Source organism: Oncorhynchus tshawytscha, linkage group LG01, assembly GCF_018296145.1.
Source record: "Oncorhynchus tshawytscha isolate Ot180627B linkage group LG01, Otsh_v2.0, whole genome shotgun sequence".
Classification (NCBI taxonomy): Eukaryota; Metazoa; Chordata; class Actinopteri; order Salmoniformes; family Salmonidae; genus Oncorhynchus; species Oncorhynchus tshawytscha.
In genome coordinates, this window is record NC_056429.1 from 91531728 (window position 1) to 91547757 (window position 16030).

Below are 16030 nucleotides of genomic sequence, written 5' to 3' on the forward strand. Positions count from 1 at the left end.
CAGTACTGAGAGAAGAGGAGAGGGGAGTAGAGGAATGTAACAGTACTGAGAGAAGAGGAGAGGGGAGTAGAGGAATGTAACAGTACTGAGAGAATAGGAGAGGGGAGTAGAGGAATGTAACAGTACTGAGAGAAGAGGAGAGGGGAGGAGAGGAATGTAACAGTACTGAGAGAAGAGGAGAGGGGAGGAGAGGAATGTAACAGTACTGAGAGAAGAGGAGAGGGGAGGAGAGGAAAGTAATGGTACTGAGAGAAGAGGGGAGGAGGAGAGGAAAGAGGAGGAGAGGAATATAACGGTACTGAGAGAAGAGGGGAGTAGAGGAATGTAACAGTACTGAGAGAAGAGGAGAGGGGAGGAGAGGAAAGTAACGGTACAGAGAGAAGAGAAGAGGAGAGGAGAGGAAAGTAACGGTACAGAGAGAGAAGAGGGGAGGAGAGGAATGTAACAGTACTGAGAGAAGAGGGGAGGAGAGGAATGTAACAGTACTGAGAGAAGAGGGGAGGAGAGGAATGTAACAGTACTGAGAGAAGAGGGGAGGAGAGGAATGTAACAGTACTGATAGAAGAGGGGAGGAGAGGAAAGTAACAGTACTGAGAGAAGAGGGGAGGAGAGGAATGTAACAGTACTGAGAGAAGAGGGGAGGAGAGGAAAGTAACAGTACTGAGAGAAGAGGGGAGGAGAGGAAAGTAACAGTACTGAGAGAAGAGGGGAGGAGAGGAATGTAACAGTACTGAGAGAAGAGAGGGGAGGAGAGGAAAGTAACGGTACAGAGAGAAGAAGAGAGGAGGAGAGGAATGTAACAGTACTGAGAGAAGAGGGGAGGAGAGGAATGTAACAGTACTGAGAGAAGAGGGGAGGAGAGGAATGTAACAGTACTGAGAGAAGAGGGGAGGAGGGGAATGTAACAGTACTGAGGGAAGAGGGAAGGAGGAGAGGAATGTAACGGTACTGAGAGAAGAGGGGAGGAATGTAACAGTACTGAGGGAAGAGGGGAGGAGGAGAGGAATGTAACAGTACTGAGGGAAGAGGGGAGGAGGAGAGGAAAGTAACGGTATTGAGAGAAGAGGGGAGGAGGAGAGGAAAGAGGAGGAGAGGAATGTAACGGTACTGAGAGAAGAGAAGAGGAGGAGAGGAAAGTAACGGTACTGAGAGAAGAGGAGGAGAGGAATGTAACGGTACTGAGAGAAGAGGAGGAGAGGAAAGTAACAGTACTGAGAGAAGAGAAGAGGAGGAGAGGAAAGTAACGGTACTGAGAGAAGAGGAGGGGAGGAGAGGAACGTAACGGTACTGAGAGAAGAGGAGAGGGGAGGAGAGGAACGTAACGCTACTGAGAGAAGAGGAGAGGAGAAGAAAGTAACGGTACAGAGAGAAGAGAAGAGGAGGAGAGGAAAGTAACGGTACAGAGAGAAGTGAGGAGGAGGAGAGGAAAGTAACAGTACTGAGAGAAGAGAAGAGGGGAGGAGAGGAGAGGAATGTAACAGTACAGAGAGAAGAGGAGAGGGGAGGAGAGGAGAGGAATGTAACAGTACAGAGAGAAGAAGGGGAATGTAACAGTACAGAGAGAAGAGAAGAGGGGAGGAGAGGAGAGGAATGTAACAGTACAGAGAGAAGAGAAGAGGGGAGGAGAGGAGAGGAATGTAACAGTACAGAGAAGAGAAGAGAGAGGGAATGTAACAGTACAGAGAGAAGAGGAGAGGGGAATGTAACAGTACAGAGAGAAGAGAAGAGGGGAGGAGAGGAGAGGAATGTAACAGTACAGAGAGAAGAGGAGGGGGAATGTAACAGTACAGAGAGAAGAGAAGAGGGGAGGAGAGGAGAGGAATGTAACAGTACAGAGAGAAGAGAAGAGGGGAATGTAACAGTACAGAGAGAAGAGAAGAGGGGAGGAGAGGAGAGGAATGTAACAGTACAGAGAGAAGAGGAGAGGAAAGTAACAGTACTGAGAGAAGAGGAGAGGGGAGGAGAGGAGAGGAATGTAACAGTACAGAGAGAAGAGGAGAGGGGAGGAGAGGAGAGGAATGTAACAGTACAGAGAGAAGAGGAGAGGGGAATGTAACAGTACAGAGAGAAGAGGAGAGGGGAAAGTAACGGTACAGAGAGAAGAGAAGAGGGGAGGAGAGGAACGGTAACAGTACTTTTTTCTCAGTACTGTTACGTTCCTCTCCTCCTCTCTTCTCCCAGTACCTTCCTCGATTACACATGTTCACCGGCTGAAATGAAGTGCTCAGCTCCTCAGAAACAGCTGATGTATCCATGCACACACACAGGCCGTAGAGACGTACTGGAGGTCTGGAGAGCAGTGCTGGCACAATCCTTCCTGGCTGGATGCTCACCCTAGCCCGGCAAATGCGGGGAGCTGGGATGTAGCGCACCGGACTAAGAACGCGTACTGGAGACACTGTGCGCTCATCCGCATAACACAGTGCCTGACCAGTACAACGCTCCCTCCGGTAAGCACGGTCTCCAACCTGGCTCAGCCAATCTCCCCGTGTGCCCTCCCAAAATAATATTTTGGAGTGGCCTCTCGGTCTTCGATGCCAGCCTTGTCCCCGTGTAATCCTTGGCCATTTTACCAGCTGCCTCCGCCTTCCATGCTACTTCGACCTGCTCCCATGGCAGGCAATCTTTTCCGGCCAGGATCTCCTCCCACGTGTAGGATCCTTTGCCGTCCAGGATGTCCTCCCATGTCCAGTCTTCCTTATCACGCTGCTTGCTCATTTGGTGGTGGGTAGTTCTGTAACGCTGGTCTGAAGTAGAGGGAGTGGACCAAAGCGCAGCGTAGTATGTGTTCATGATGTTTATTAAAATCTGAACACTGGAACAAAATAACAAAGAGCAAAATCGACAAAGAACAGTTCTGTCAGGTGCAGAAACACAAAACTACCCACCAAACACAGCTAGGAAAAAGCTTCCTAAGTATGATTCTCAATCAGAGACAACGATAGACAGCTGCCTCTGATTGAGAACCACACCCGGCCAAACACAAAGAAATACAAAACATAGAAATAAAGAAACTAGACTGCCCACCCTAGTCACACCCTGGCCTAACCAAAATAGAGAATAAAAACCTCTCTATGGCCAGGGCGTGACATCGTCAGGACTTCAAACAGCCAAAGCTATGTAGTAACATTAACATGATGTTTTCTAATCGCAGTCGTTGTACTCATAATATACAGGAGAATGATAGCTTTATGGCGAGGATAGCTGTTCTGCAAGCCCAGCTGCAGACGCAATCGTTAGGCAAGGGTAATTTCAGTGTAGGAAAGGATGAACCAGCATCTGTGCCACCAGTAAGTACAGATAGTAATGTTAGTATAAATCCCCTCGCATGGTCCCCGCAGCCGGACAACTTTCTCATGGCTTCTGGAGGGAAATACTGTAGGAATGCTCAACCGGTGTCGCTCATTCAGCCGACAGAAACATTAAACCGGTTCTCCCCATTAAGCAGCGAGTCAGGGTCAGAGGCCGAGTATTCTCTGGTCTCTACTCCTCCCATTACGGGGTCTGAGATGCCGAAGCTTCCCACCATTAGCTGTGACACATTAAAAACCCTGGTCATTGTCGACTCCATTATCCGCAGTATTACACTTAAAACGAATCATCCAGCGATCATACACTGTTTACCAGGGGGCAGGGCTACCGACATTAAGGCTAATCTGAAGATGGTGCTGGCTAAAGCTAAAACTGGTGCGTGTAGAGAGTATAGAGATATTGTTATCCACGTCGGCACCAACGATGTTAGGATGAAACAGTCAGAGGTCATCAAGTGCAACATAGCTTCAGGTGTACATCAGCTAGAAAGATGTGTTGGCATCAAGTAATTGTCTCTTGCCCCCTCCCAATTAGGGGGAGTGATGAGCTCTACAGCAGAGTCTCACAACTCAATCGCTGGTTGAAAACTGTTTTCTGCCTCTCACAAAAGATAGAATTTGTAGATAATTGGCCCTCTTTCTGGGACTCACCCACAAACAGGACCAAGCCTGGCCTGTTGAGGAGTGACGGACTCCATCCTAGCTGGAGGGGTGCTCTCATCTTCTCTACGAACATAGACAGGGCTCTAACTCCCCTAGCTCCACAATGAAATAGGGTGCAAGCCAGGCAGCAGGCTGTTAGCCAGCCTGACAGCTTAGTGGAGTCTGCCACTAGCACATTCAGTGTAGTCAGCTCAGCTATCCCCATTGAGACTGTGTCTGTGCCTCGACCTAGGTTGGGAAAAACTAAACATGGCGGTGTTCGCCTTAGCAATCTCACTAGAATAAAGAACCTCCATTCCTGCCATTATTGAAAGAGATAGTGATACCGCACATCTCAAAATAGGGCTACTTAATGTTAGATCCCACACTTCAATGGCAGTTATAGTCAATGAACTAATCACTGATTGTAATCTTGATGTGATTGGCCTGACTGAATCATGGCTTAAACCTGGTGAATTTACTGTGTTAAATGAGGCCTCACCTCCTGGTTACACTAGTGACCATATCCCCCGTTTATCCCGCAAAGGTGGTGGTGTTACTAACATTTACGATAGCACATTTCAATTTACAACAACAACAAACAAAAACATTTTCGTCTTTTGAGCTTCTACTCATGAAATCTATGCAACTTACTAAATCACTTTTTATAGCTACTGTTTACAGGCCTCCTGGGTCCATATACAGTGTTCCTCACTGAGATACCTGAATTCCTATCGGACATTGTAGTCATCGCAGATAATATTCTAATTTTTGGTGATTTTAATATTCACATGGAAAAGTCCACAGACTCACTCCAAAAGGCTTTCGGAGCCATCATCGACTCAGTGGGTTTTGTCCAACATGTCTCTGGACCTACTCACTGCCACAGTCATGCAGTCATATGCACCTAGTTTTGTCCCATGGAATAAATGTTGTGGATCTTAATGTGTTTCCTCATAATCCTGGACAATCGGACCACCATTTTTGCAATCGCAACAAATAATCTGCTCAGATCCTAACCAAGGAACATCAAAAGTTGTGCTATAAATTCTGAGACAACCCAAAGATTCCTTGATGCCCTTCCAGACTCCCTCTGCCTACCGAAGGACGTAAGAGGACAAAAATCAGTTAACCACCTAACTGAGGATCTCAATTTAACCTTGCGCAATACCCTAGATGCTGTTGCACCCCTACAAATGAAAAACATTTCTCATAAGAAACTAGCTCCCTGGTATACAGAAAATACCTGAGCTCTGAAGCAAGCTTCCAGAAAATTGGAACGGAAATGGTGCCACACCAAACTGGAAGTCTTCCGACTAGCTTGGAAAGACAGTACCGTGCGGTGTCGAAGAGCCCTCACTGCTGCTCGATCATCCTATTTTTCCAACTTAATTGAGGAAAATAAGAACAATCCAACATTTATTTTTGATACTGTCGCAAAGCTAACTAAAAAGCAGCATTCCACAAGAGAGCATGGCTTTTACTTCAGCAGTAATAAATGCATGAACTTATTTGAGGAAAAGATCATGATCATTTGAAAGCAAATTACGGACTCCTCTTTAGAATTGCGTATTCCTCCAAAGCTCCGTTGTCCAGAGTTTACACAACTCTGCAGGACCTAGGATCAAGGGAGACACTCAAGTATTTTAGTACTATATCTCTTGACACAATGATGAAAATAATCATGGCCTCTAAACCTTCAAGCTGCGTACTGGACCCTATTCCAAAGAAACTACTGAAAGAGCTGCTTCGTGTGCTTGGCCCTCCTATGTTGAACATAATAAACGGCTCTCTATCCACCGGACATGTACCAAACTCACTAAAAGTGGCAGTAATAAAGCCTCTCTTGAAAAAGCCAAACCTTGATCCAGAAAATATAAAAACTATCGGCCTATATCGAATCTTCCATTCCTCTCAAAACATTTTGAAAAAGCTGTTGCGCAGCAACTCACTGCCTTCCTGAAGACAAACAATGTATACGAAATGCTTCAGTCTGGTTTTTGTCCAACATGTCTCTGGACCTACTCACTGCCACAGTCATGCAGTCATATGCACCTAGTTTTGTCCCATGGAATAAATGTTGTGGATCTTAATGTGTTTCCTCATAATCCTGGACAATCGGACCACCATTTTTGCAATCGCAACAAATAATCTGCTCAGATCCTAACCAAGGAACATCAAAAGTTGTGCTATAAATTCTGAGACAACCCAAAGATTCCTTGATGCCCTTCCAGACTCCCTCTGCCTACCGAAGGACGTAAGAGGACAAAAATCAGTTAACCACCTAACTGAGGATCTCAATTTAACCTTGCGCAATACCCTAGATGCTGTTGCACCCCTACAAATGAAAAACATTTCTCATAAGAAACTAGCTCCCTGGTATACAGAAAATACCTGAGCTCTGAAGCAAGCTTCCAGAAAATTGGAACGGAAATGGTGCCACACCAAACTGGAAGTCTTCCGACTAGCTTGGAAAGACAGTACCGTGCGGTGTCGAAGAGCCCTCACTGCTGCTCGATCATCCTATTTTTCCAACTTAATTGAGGAAAATAAGAACAATCCAACATTTATTTTTGATACTGTCGCAAAGCTAACTAAAAAGCAGCATTCCACAAGAGAGCATGGCTTTTACTTCAGCAGTAATAAATGCATGAACTTATTTGAGGAAAAGATCATGATCATTTGAAAGCAAATTACGGACTCCTCTTTAGAATTGCGTATTCCTCCAAAGCTCCGTTGTCCAGAGTTTACACAACTCTGCAGGACCTAGGATCAAGGGAGACACTCAAGTATTTTAGTACTATATCTCTTGACACAATGATGAAAATAATCATGGCCTCTAAACCTTCAAGCTGCGTACTGGACCCTATTCCAAAGAAACTACTGAAAGAGCTGCTTCGTGTGCTTGGCCCTCCTATGTTGAACATAATAAACGGCTCTCTATCCACCGGACATGTACCAAACTCACTAAAAGTGGCAGTAATAAAGCCTCTCTTGAAAAAGCCAAACCTTGATCCAGAAAATATAAAAACTATCGGCCTATATCGAATCTTCCATTCCTCTCAAAACATTTTGAAAAAGCTGTTGCGCAGCAACTCACTGCCTTCCTGAAGACAAACAATGTATACGAAATGCTTCAGTCTGGTTTTTGTCCAACATGTCTCTGGACCTACTCACTGCCACAGTCATGCAGTCATATGCACCTAGTTTTGTCCCATGGAATAAATGTTGTGGATCTTAATGTGTTTCCTCATAATCCTGGACAATCGGACCACCATTTTTGCAATCGCAACAAATAATCTGCTCAGATCCTAACCAAGGAACATCAAAAGTTGTGCTATAAATTCTGAGACAACCCAAAGATTCCTTGATGCCCTTCCAGACTCCCTCTGCCTACCGAAGGACGTAAGAGGACAAAAATCAGTTAACCACCTAACTGAGGATCTCAATTTAACCTTGCGCAATACCCTAGATGCTGTTGCACCCCTACAAATGAAAAACATTTCTCATAAGAAACTAGCTCCCTGGTATACAGAAAATACCTGAGCTCTGAAGCAAGCTTCCAAAAAATTGGAACGGAAATGGTGCCACACCAAACTGGAAGTCTTCCGACTAGCTTGGAAAGACAGTACCGTGCGGTGTCGAAGAGCCCTCACTGCTGCTCGATCATCCTATTTTTCCAACTTAATTGAGGAAAATAAGAACAATCCAACATTTATTTTTGATACTGTCGCAAAGCTAACTAAAAAGCAGCATTCCACAAGAGAGCATGGCTTTTACTTCAGCAGTAATAAATGCATGAACTTATTTGAGGAAAAGATCATGATCATTTGAAAGCAAATTACGGACTCCTCTTTAGAATTGCGTATTCCTCCAAAGCTCCGTTGTCCAGAGTTTACACAACTCTGCAGGACCTAGGATCAAGGGAGACACTCAAGTATTTTAGTACTATATCTCTTGACACAATGATGAAAATAATCATGGCCTCTAAACCTTCAAGCTGCGTACTGGACCCTATTCCAAAGAAACTACTGAAAGAGCTGCTTCGTGTGCTTGGCCCTCCTATGTTGAACATAATAAACGGCTCTCTATCCACCGGACATGTACCAAACTCACTAAAAGTGGCAGTAATAAAGCCTCTCTTGAAAAAGCCAAACCTTGATCCAGAAAATATAAAAAACTATCGGCCTATATCGAATCTTCCATTCCTCTCAAAACATTTTGAAAAAGCTGTTGCGCAGCAACTCACTGCCTTCCTGAAGACAAACAATGTATACGAAATGCTTCAGTCTGGTTTTAGACCCCATCATAGCACTGAGACTGCACTTGTGAAGATGGAAAATGACCTCTTAATGGTGTCAGACCGAGGCTCTACATCTGTCCTCGTGCTCCTTGACCTTAGTGCTGCTTTTGATACCATCGATCACCACATTCTTTGGGAAGGATTGGAAACCCAAATTATTCTACATGGACAAGTTCTGGCCTGGTTTAGATCTTATTTGTCGGAACGATATCAGTTTGTCTCTGTGAATGGTTTGTCCTCTGACAAATCAACTGTAAATTTCGATGTTCCTCAAGGTTCTGTTTTAGGACCACTATTGTTTTCACTATATATTTTACCTCTGGGGATGTCATTCGAAAACATAATGTTAAATTTCACTGTTATTTATTTTACCTTTATTTAACCAGGCAAGTCAGTTAAGAACAAATGCTTATTTTCAATGACAGCCTAGGAACAGTGGGTTAACTGCCTGGTCAGGGACAGAACGACAGATTTGTACCTTGTTAGCTCGTGGGTTTGAACTCGCAACCTTCCGGTTACTAGTCACACGCTCTAACCACTAGGCTACCCTGCCGCTATGCAGATGACACACACCTATACATTTCAATGAAACATGGTGATGCCCCAAAACTGCACTCGCTAGAAGACTTTGTTTCAGACATAAGGAAGTGGATAGCTGCAAACGTTCTACTTTCAAACTCGGACAAAACAGAGATGCTTGTTCTAGGTCCCAAGTAACAAATAGATCTTCTGTTGAATCTGACAATTAATCTTGACGGTTGTAGAGTCGTCTCAAATAAACTGTGAAGGACCTCAGCTTTACTCTGGACCCTGATCTCTCTTTTGAACAACATATCAAGACTGTGTGAAGGACAGCTTTTTTTCTATCTACATAACATTGCAAAAATCAGAAACATTCTGTCCAAAAATGCTGCAGAAAAATGTATCTATGCTTTTGTACTTCTAGGTTGGACGACAGCAGGGCTCTACTTTCCGGCTTCCCGTATAGAGCACTAAAAAAACTTAAGTTAGTGCTAAATACGGCTGCTAGAATCCTGACTAGAACCCCAAAAAATTATCATATTACTCCAGTGCTAGCCTCCCTACACTGGCTTCCCGCTAAGGCAAGGGCTGATTTCAAGGTTTTACTGCTAACCTACAATTTCTAAGCAAACAGCTGGAGGCAGGGCTTTCTCCTATAGAGCTCCATTTTTATGGAATGGTCTGCCTACCCATGTGAGAGACGCAGACTCAGTCTCAACCTTTAAGTCTTTACTGAAGACTCATCTCTTCAGTGGGTCATATGATTATATGTAGTCTGGCCCAGGAGTGTGAAGGTGAACGGAAAGGCTCTGGAGCAATGAACCGCCCTTGCTGCCTCTGCCTGGCCGGTTCCCCTCTCTCCACTGGGATTCTCTGACTCTAACCCTATTACAGGGGCTGAGTCACTGGCTTACTCGTGCTCTTCCATGCCGTACCTAGGAAGGGTGCATCACTTGAGTGGGTTGAGTCACTGACGTGATCTTCCTGTCTGGGTTGGCGCCCCCCCCTTGCGTTGTGCCGTGGCGGAGATCTTTGTGGGCTATCCTCGGCCTTGTCTCAGGATGGTAAGTTGGTGGTTGAAGATATCCCTCTAGTGGTGTGGGGGCTGTGCTTTGGCAAAATGGGTAGTGTTATATCCTTCCTGTTTGGCCCTGTCCGGGGGAATCATCGGAATTGGACCACAGTGTCTCCTGACCCCTCCTATCTCAGCCTCCAGTATTTATGCCCTCCAGTATTTATGCTGCAGTAGTTTATGTGTCGGGGGGCTAGGGTCAGTTTGTTATATCTAGAGTATTTCTCCTGTCTTATCCGGTGTCCTGTGTGAATTTACGTATGCTCTCTCTAATTCTATCTTTCTCTCTTTCTTTCTCTCGGAGGACCTGAGCCCTAGGACCATGCTTCAGGACTACCTAGCATGATGACTCTTTGCTGTCCCCAGTCCAGCTGGCAGTGCTGCTTCTCCAATATCAACTGTTCTGCCTGTGGCTATGGAACCCTGACCTGTTAGCCGGACGTGCTACCTGTCCCAGACCTGCTGTTTTCAACCGTCTAGAGACAGCAGGAGCGGTAGAGATACTCTGAATGATCGGCTATGAAAAGCCAACTGACATTTACTCTTGAGGTGCTGACTTGTTGCACCCTCAACAACTACTGTGATTATTATTATTTGACCATGCTGGTCATTTATGAACATTTGAACATCTTGGCCATGTTCTGTTATAATCTCCACCCTGCACAGCCAGAAGAGGACTGGCCACCCCTCATAGCCTGGTTCCTCTCTAGGTTTCTTCCTAGGTTTTGACCTTTCTAGGGAGGTTTTCCTAGCCACTGTGCTTCTACACCTTCATTGCTTGCTGATGGGGTTTTAGCCTGGGTTTCTGTACAGCACTTTGAGATATCAGCTGATGTACGAAGGGCTATATAAATTCATTTGACTTGATTTGATTTGATTCGTGCAGTCTCTGAACAGTTGTTGTTGAGATGTGTCTGTTACTTGAACTCTGTGAAGCATTTAGTTGGGCTGCAATTTCTGGGCAGCAGAGGTAACTCTGGGTCTTCCATTCCTGTGGTGGTTCTCATGACAGCCAGGTTCATCATAGTGTTAAATGGTTTTTGCGACTGAACTTGAAGAAACCTTCAAAGTTTGTGAAATTTTCTGGATTGACTGACCTTCATGTCTTAAAGTAATGATGAACTGCCATTTCTCTTTACTTATTTGAACTGTTCTTGCCATAATATGGAATTGGTATTTTACCAAATAGAGCTATCTTCTGTATACCACCCCTACCTTGTCACAACACAACTGACTGGCTGAAATGCATTAGGAAGGAAAGAAGTTCCACAAATTAACTTTTAACAAGGCACAGCTGTTACTTGAAATGCATTCCATGTGACTACCTCTTGAAGCTGTATAGAGATAATCCCACTAGTGTGCAAAGCTGTCATCATGGCAAAGGGTGGCTACTTTGAACAATCTCAAATATAACGTATATTTTTATTTGTTTAACACTTTCTTTGTTACTACATGATTCCATGTGTTATTTCATAGTTTTGATGTCATCACTATTATTCTACAATGTAGAAAATAGTCCAAATTAAGAAAAACCCTTGAATTAGTAGGTGTGTCCAAACTTTTGACTGGCACTGTATGTCTACAGGTGGTATTAAAATGTGTCTCATATCCTTCTATTGTGTACACATTGTGACCAGATTTCCTGCTCCCTCCTTGTATGCAATTCTTTGACTGCTATTCTTTCAAAATCATATTTATTTATGTATTTATTTCAAGACATACAATGGGGCAGAAAGTTATTTAGTCAGCCACCAATTGTGCAAGTTCTCCCACTTAAAAAGATGAGAGAGGCCTGTAATTTTCATCATAGGTAAACTTCAGTATGACAGACAAAATGAGAAAAAAATCCAGAAAATCACATTGTAGGATTTTTTATGAATTTATTTGCAAATTATGGTGGAAAATAAGTATTTTGTCACCTATAAACAAGCAAGATTTCTGGCTCTCACAGAACTGTAAGTTCTTCTTTAAGAGGCTCCTCTGTCCTCCACTCGTTACCTGTATTAATGGCACCTGTTTGAACTTGTTATCAGTATAAAACACACCTGTCCAAAACCTCAAACAGTCACACTCCAAACGCCACTATGGCCAAGACCAAAGAGCTGTCAAAAGACACCAGAAACAAAATTGTAGACCTGCACCAGGCTGGGAAGACTGAATCTGCAATAGGTAAACAGCTTGGTTTGAAGAAATCAACTGTGGGAGCAATTATTAGGAAATGGAAGACATACAAGACCACTGATAATCTCCCTCGATCTGGGGCTCTACGCAAGATCTCACCCTGTGGTGTCAAAATGATCACAAGAACGGTGAGCAAAAATCCCATAACCACACAGGGGGACCTAGTGAATGACCTGCAGAGAGCTGGGACCAAAGTAACAAAGCCTACCATCAGTAACACACTACGCCGCCAGGGACTCAAATCCTGCAGTGTCAGACGTGTCCCCCTGCTTAAGCCAGTACATGTCCAGGCCCGTCTGAAGTTTTCTAGAGAGCATTTGGATGATCCAGAAGAAGATTGGGAGAATGTCATATGGTCAGATGAAACCGAAATATAACTTTTTGGTAAAAACTCAACTCGTCGTGTTTGGAGGACAAAGAAAGCTGAGTTGCATCCAAAGAACACCATACCTACTGTGAAGCATGGAGGTGGAACCATCATGCTTTGGGGCTGTTTCTCTGCAAAGGGACCAGGATGACTGATCCGTGTAAAGGAAAGAATGAATGGGGCCATGTATCGTGAGATTTTGAGTGAAAACCTCCTTCCATCAGCAAGGGCATTGAAGATGAAACAATGATCCCAAACACACCGCCCGGGCAACGAAGGAGTGTCTTCGTAAGAAGCATTTTAAGGTCCTGGAGTGGCCTAGCCAGTCTCCAGATCTCAACCCCAATAAACTAAACAGATGAAACACAGGGTGGGAGGGGACAGACCTACAGACACTAAACTAAACAGATGAAAGACAGGGTGGGAGGGGACAGACCTACAGACACTAATCTAAACAGATGAAAGACAGGGTGGAAGGGACAGACCTACAGACACTAAACTAAACAGATGAAAGACAGGGTGGGAGGGGACAGACCTACAGACACTAAACTAAACAGATGAAACACAGGGTGGAAGGGGGCAGACCTACAGACACTAAACTAACAGATGAAACACAGGGTGGAAGGGGGCAGACCTACAGACACTAAACTAAACAGATGAAAGACAGGGTGGGAGGGGACAGACCTACAGACACTAAACTAAACAGATGAAAGACAGGGTGGAAGGGGGCAGACCTACAGACACTAAACTAAACAGATGAAAGACAGGGTGGGAGGGGACAGACCTACAGGAAAGACAGTGGGATGGGGCAGATCTACAGGAAAGAGGGTGGGATGGGGCAGACCTACAGGAAAGACAGGGTGGGAGGGGGCAGACCTACAGGAAAGACGGTGGGATGGGGCAGATCTACAGGAAAGACGGTGGGATGGGGCAGATCTACAGGAAAGACAGGGTGGGAGGGGGCAGACCTACAGGAAAGACAGGGTGGGAGGGGGCAGACCTACAGGAAAGACAGGGTGGGAGGGGGCAGACCTACAGGAAAGACGGTGGGATGGGGCAGACCTACAGGAAAGACAGGGTGGAGGGGGCAGACCTACAGGAAAGACGGTGGGATGGGGCAGACCTACAGGAAAGACAGGGTGGGAGGGGGCAGACCTACAGGAAAGACAGGGTGGGAGGGGGCAGACCTACAAGAAAGACAGGGTGGGAGGGGGCAGACCTACAGGAAAGACAGGGTGGGAGGGGGCAGACCTACAGGAAAGACAGGGTGGGAGGGGGCAGACCTACAGGAAAGACAGGGTGCAAGGGGGCAGACCTACAGGAAAGACAGGGTGGGAGGGGGCAGACCTACAGGAAAGACAGGGTGGAAGGGGGCAGACCTACAGGAAAGACAGGGTGGGAGGGGGCAGACCTACAGGAAAGACGGTGGGATGGGGCAGACCTACAGGAAAGACAGGGTGGGAGGGGGCAGATCTACAGGAAAGACGGTGGGATGGGGCAGACCTACAGGAAAGACAGGGTGGGATGGGGCAGACCTACAGGAAAGACAGTGGGATGGGGCAGACCTACAGGAAAGACAGGGTGGGAGGGGGCAGACCTACAGGAAAGACAGGGTGGGAGGGGGCAGATCTACAGGAAAGACGGTGGGATGGGGCAGACCTACAGGAAAGACAGGGTGGGAGGGGGCAGACCTACAGGAAAGACAGGGTGGGAGGGGGCAGACCTACAGGAAAGACGGTGGGATGGGGCAGACCTACAGGAAAGACAGGGTGGGAGGGGGCAGACCTACAGGAAAGACAGGGTGGGATGGGGCAGATCTACAGGAAAGACGGTGGGATGGGGCAGATCTACAGGAAAGACAGGGTGGGAGGGGGCAGACCTACAGGAAAGACAGGGTGGGAGGGGGCAGACCTACAGGAAAGACAGGGTGGGAGGGGGCAGACCTACAGGAAAGACAGGGTGGGAGGGGGCAGACCTACAGGAAAGACGGTGGGATGGGGCAGATCTACAGGAAAGACGGTGGGATGGGGCAGATCTACAGGAAAGACGGTGGGATGGGGCAGATCTACAGGAAAGACAGGGTGGGAGGGGGCAGACCTACAGGAAAGACAGGGTGGGAGGGGCAGACCTACAGGAAAGACAGGGTGGGAGGGGGCAGACCTACAGGAAAGACGGTGGGATGGGGCAGATCTACAGGAAAGACAGGGTGGGAGGGGGCAGACCTACAGGAAAGACGGTGGGATGGGGCAGACCTACAGGAAAGACAGGGTGGGAGGGGGCAGACCTACAGGAAAGACAGGGTGGGAGGGGGCAGACCTACAGGAAAGACAGGGTGGGAGGGGGCAGACCTACAGGAAAGACGGTGGGATGGGGCAGATCTACAGGAAAGACAGGGTGGGAGGGGGCAGATCTACAGGAAAGACAGTGGGATGGGGCAGACCTACAGGAAAGATGGTGGGAGGGGGCAGACCTACAGGAAAGACAGGGTGGGAGGGGGCAGATCTACAGGAAAGACAGGGTGGGATGGGGCAGACCTACAGGAAAGACGGTGGGAGGGGGCAGACCTACAGGAAAGACAGGGTGGGAGGGGGCAGACCTACAGGAAAGACAGGGTGGGAGGGGCAGACCTACAGGAAAGACAGGGTGGGAGGGGGCAGACCTACAGGAAAGACAGGGTGGGAGGGGGCAGACCTACAGGAAAGACAGGGTGGGAGGGGGCAGACCTACAGGAAAGACAGGGTGGGAGGGGGTCAGTTAGCCATGGTCAGTTAGCCATGGTCAGTTACCTTAGCATTAGAATCTCCTAAGGATGGCTAATGAAGTGCTAATTGTCTGAGTGGCCGGAGGAGGCCTTACACAGTTAGGATTGTCTGGGTTTCGCCGTCCGAAAGTACTTAGTACCTCTGAACAGAGTCGCAGCACTGTCGGCGGATCTGTTTACACTAGGTTGATAAAACACAACAGTCTGGCAGATTAGGGCCTTGGCCCAGACGGTGGAGGAGCTCACACCATCTGTATCAGCCAGGAGAGCCTCTCAAGGATACAACTGATCTCATGCTTCCTTTCTCTCCTTTTGCTTTCTAAATGGAAGGGAACACCCCCCTGAAATGGGATAGGCAGTGAGTGAGTAAGAACTGGGGAAGCTCAGGAAGCTGCTGGAGGAACTTCCTCAACATAGTTTTTACATTGACTAGCTATTGGGGTCTTCTAAGTTTGAAAGGGGTAAATATGAAATGTGCTGTCGGTAATACACCCTTTGGATTTATGACCCTTTTAGAGATGTTCTACTTCCACACATGTTTCACATAAACACAGCTGCTGTAACGATGTGTGCTGAGAGTCGGGATCAAGTTCTGGGAGTGAGTGTTTTAATAAATAAACACAAAACCAGAAACACGAACAACGCACAGGCTTAAAGACTGGAACAGAAACAACAACGCCTGGCGAAGGAACCAAAGGGAGAGACATATATAAGGAAGGTAATCAGGGAGATGATGGAGTCCAGGTGTGTCTGGTGATGCGCAGGTGCGCGTAATGATGGTGACAGGTGTCCGCCATAACGAGCAGACTGGTGACCTAAAAAGGAGCACACATGACAGCTGCAGAGAAGAAACGGAGGAGTAGGGAAAAGA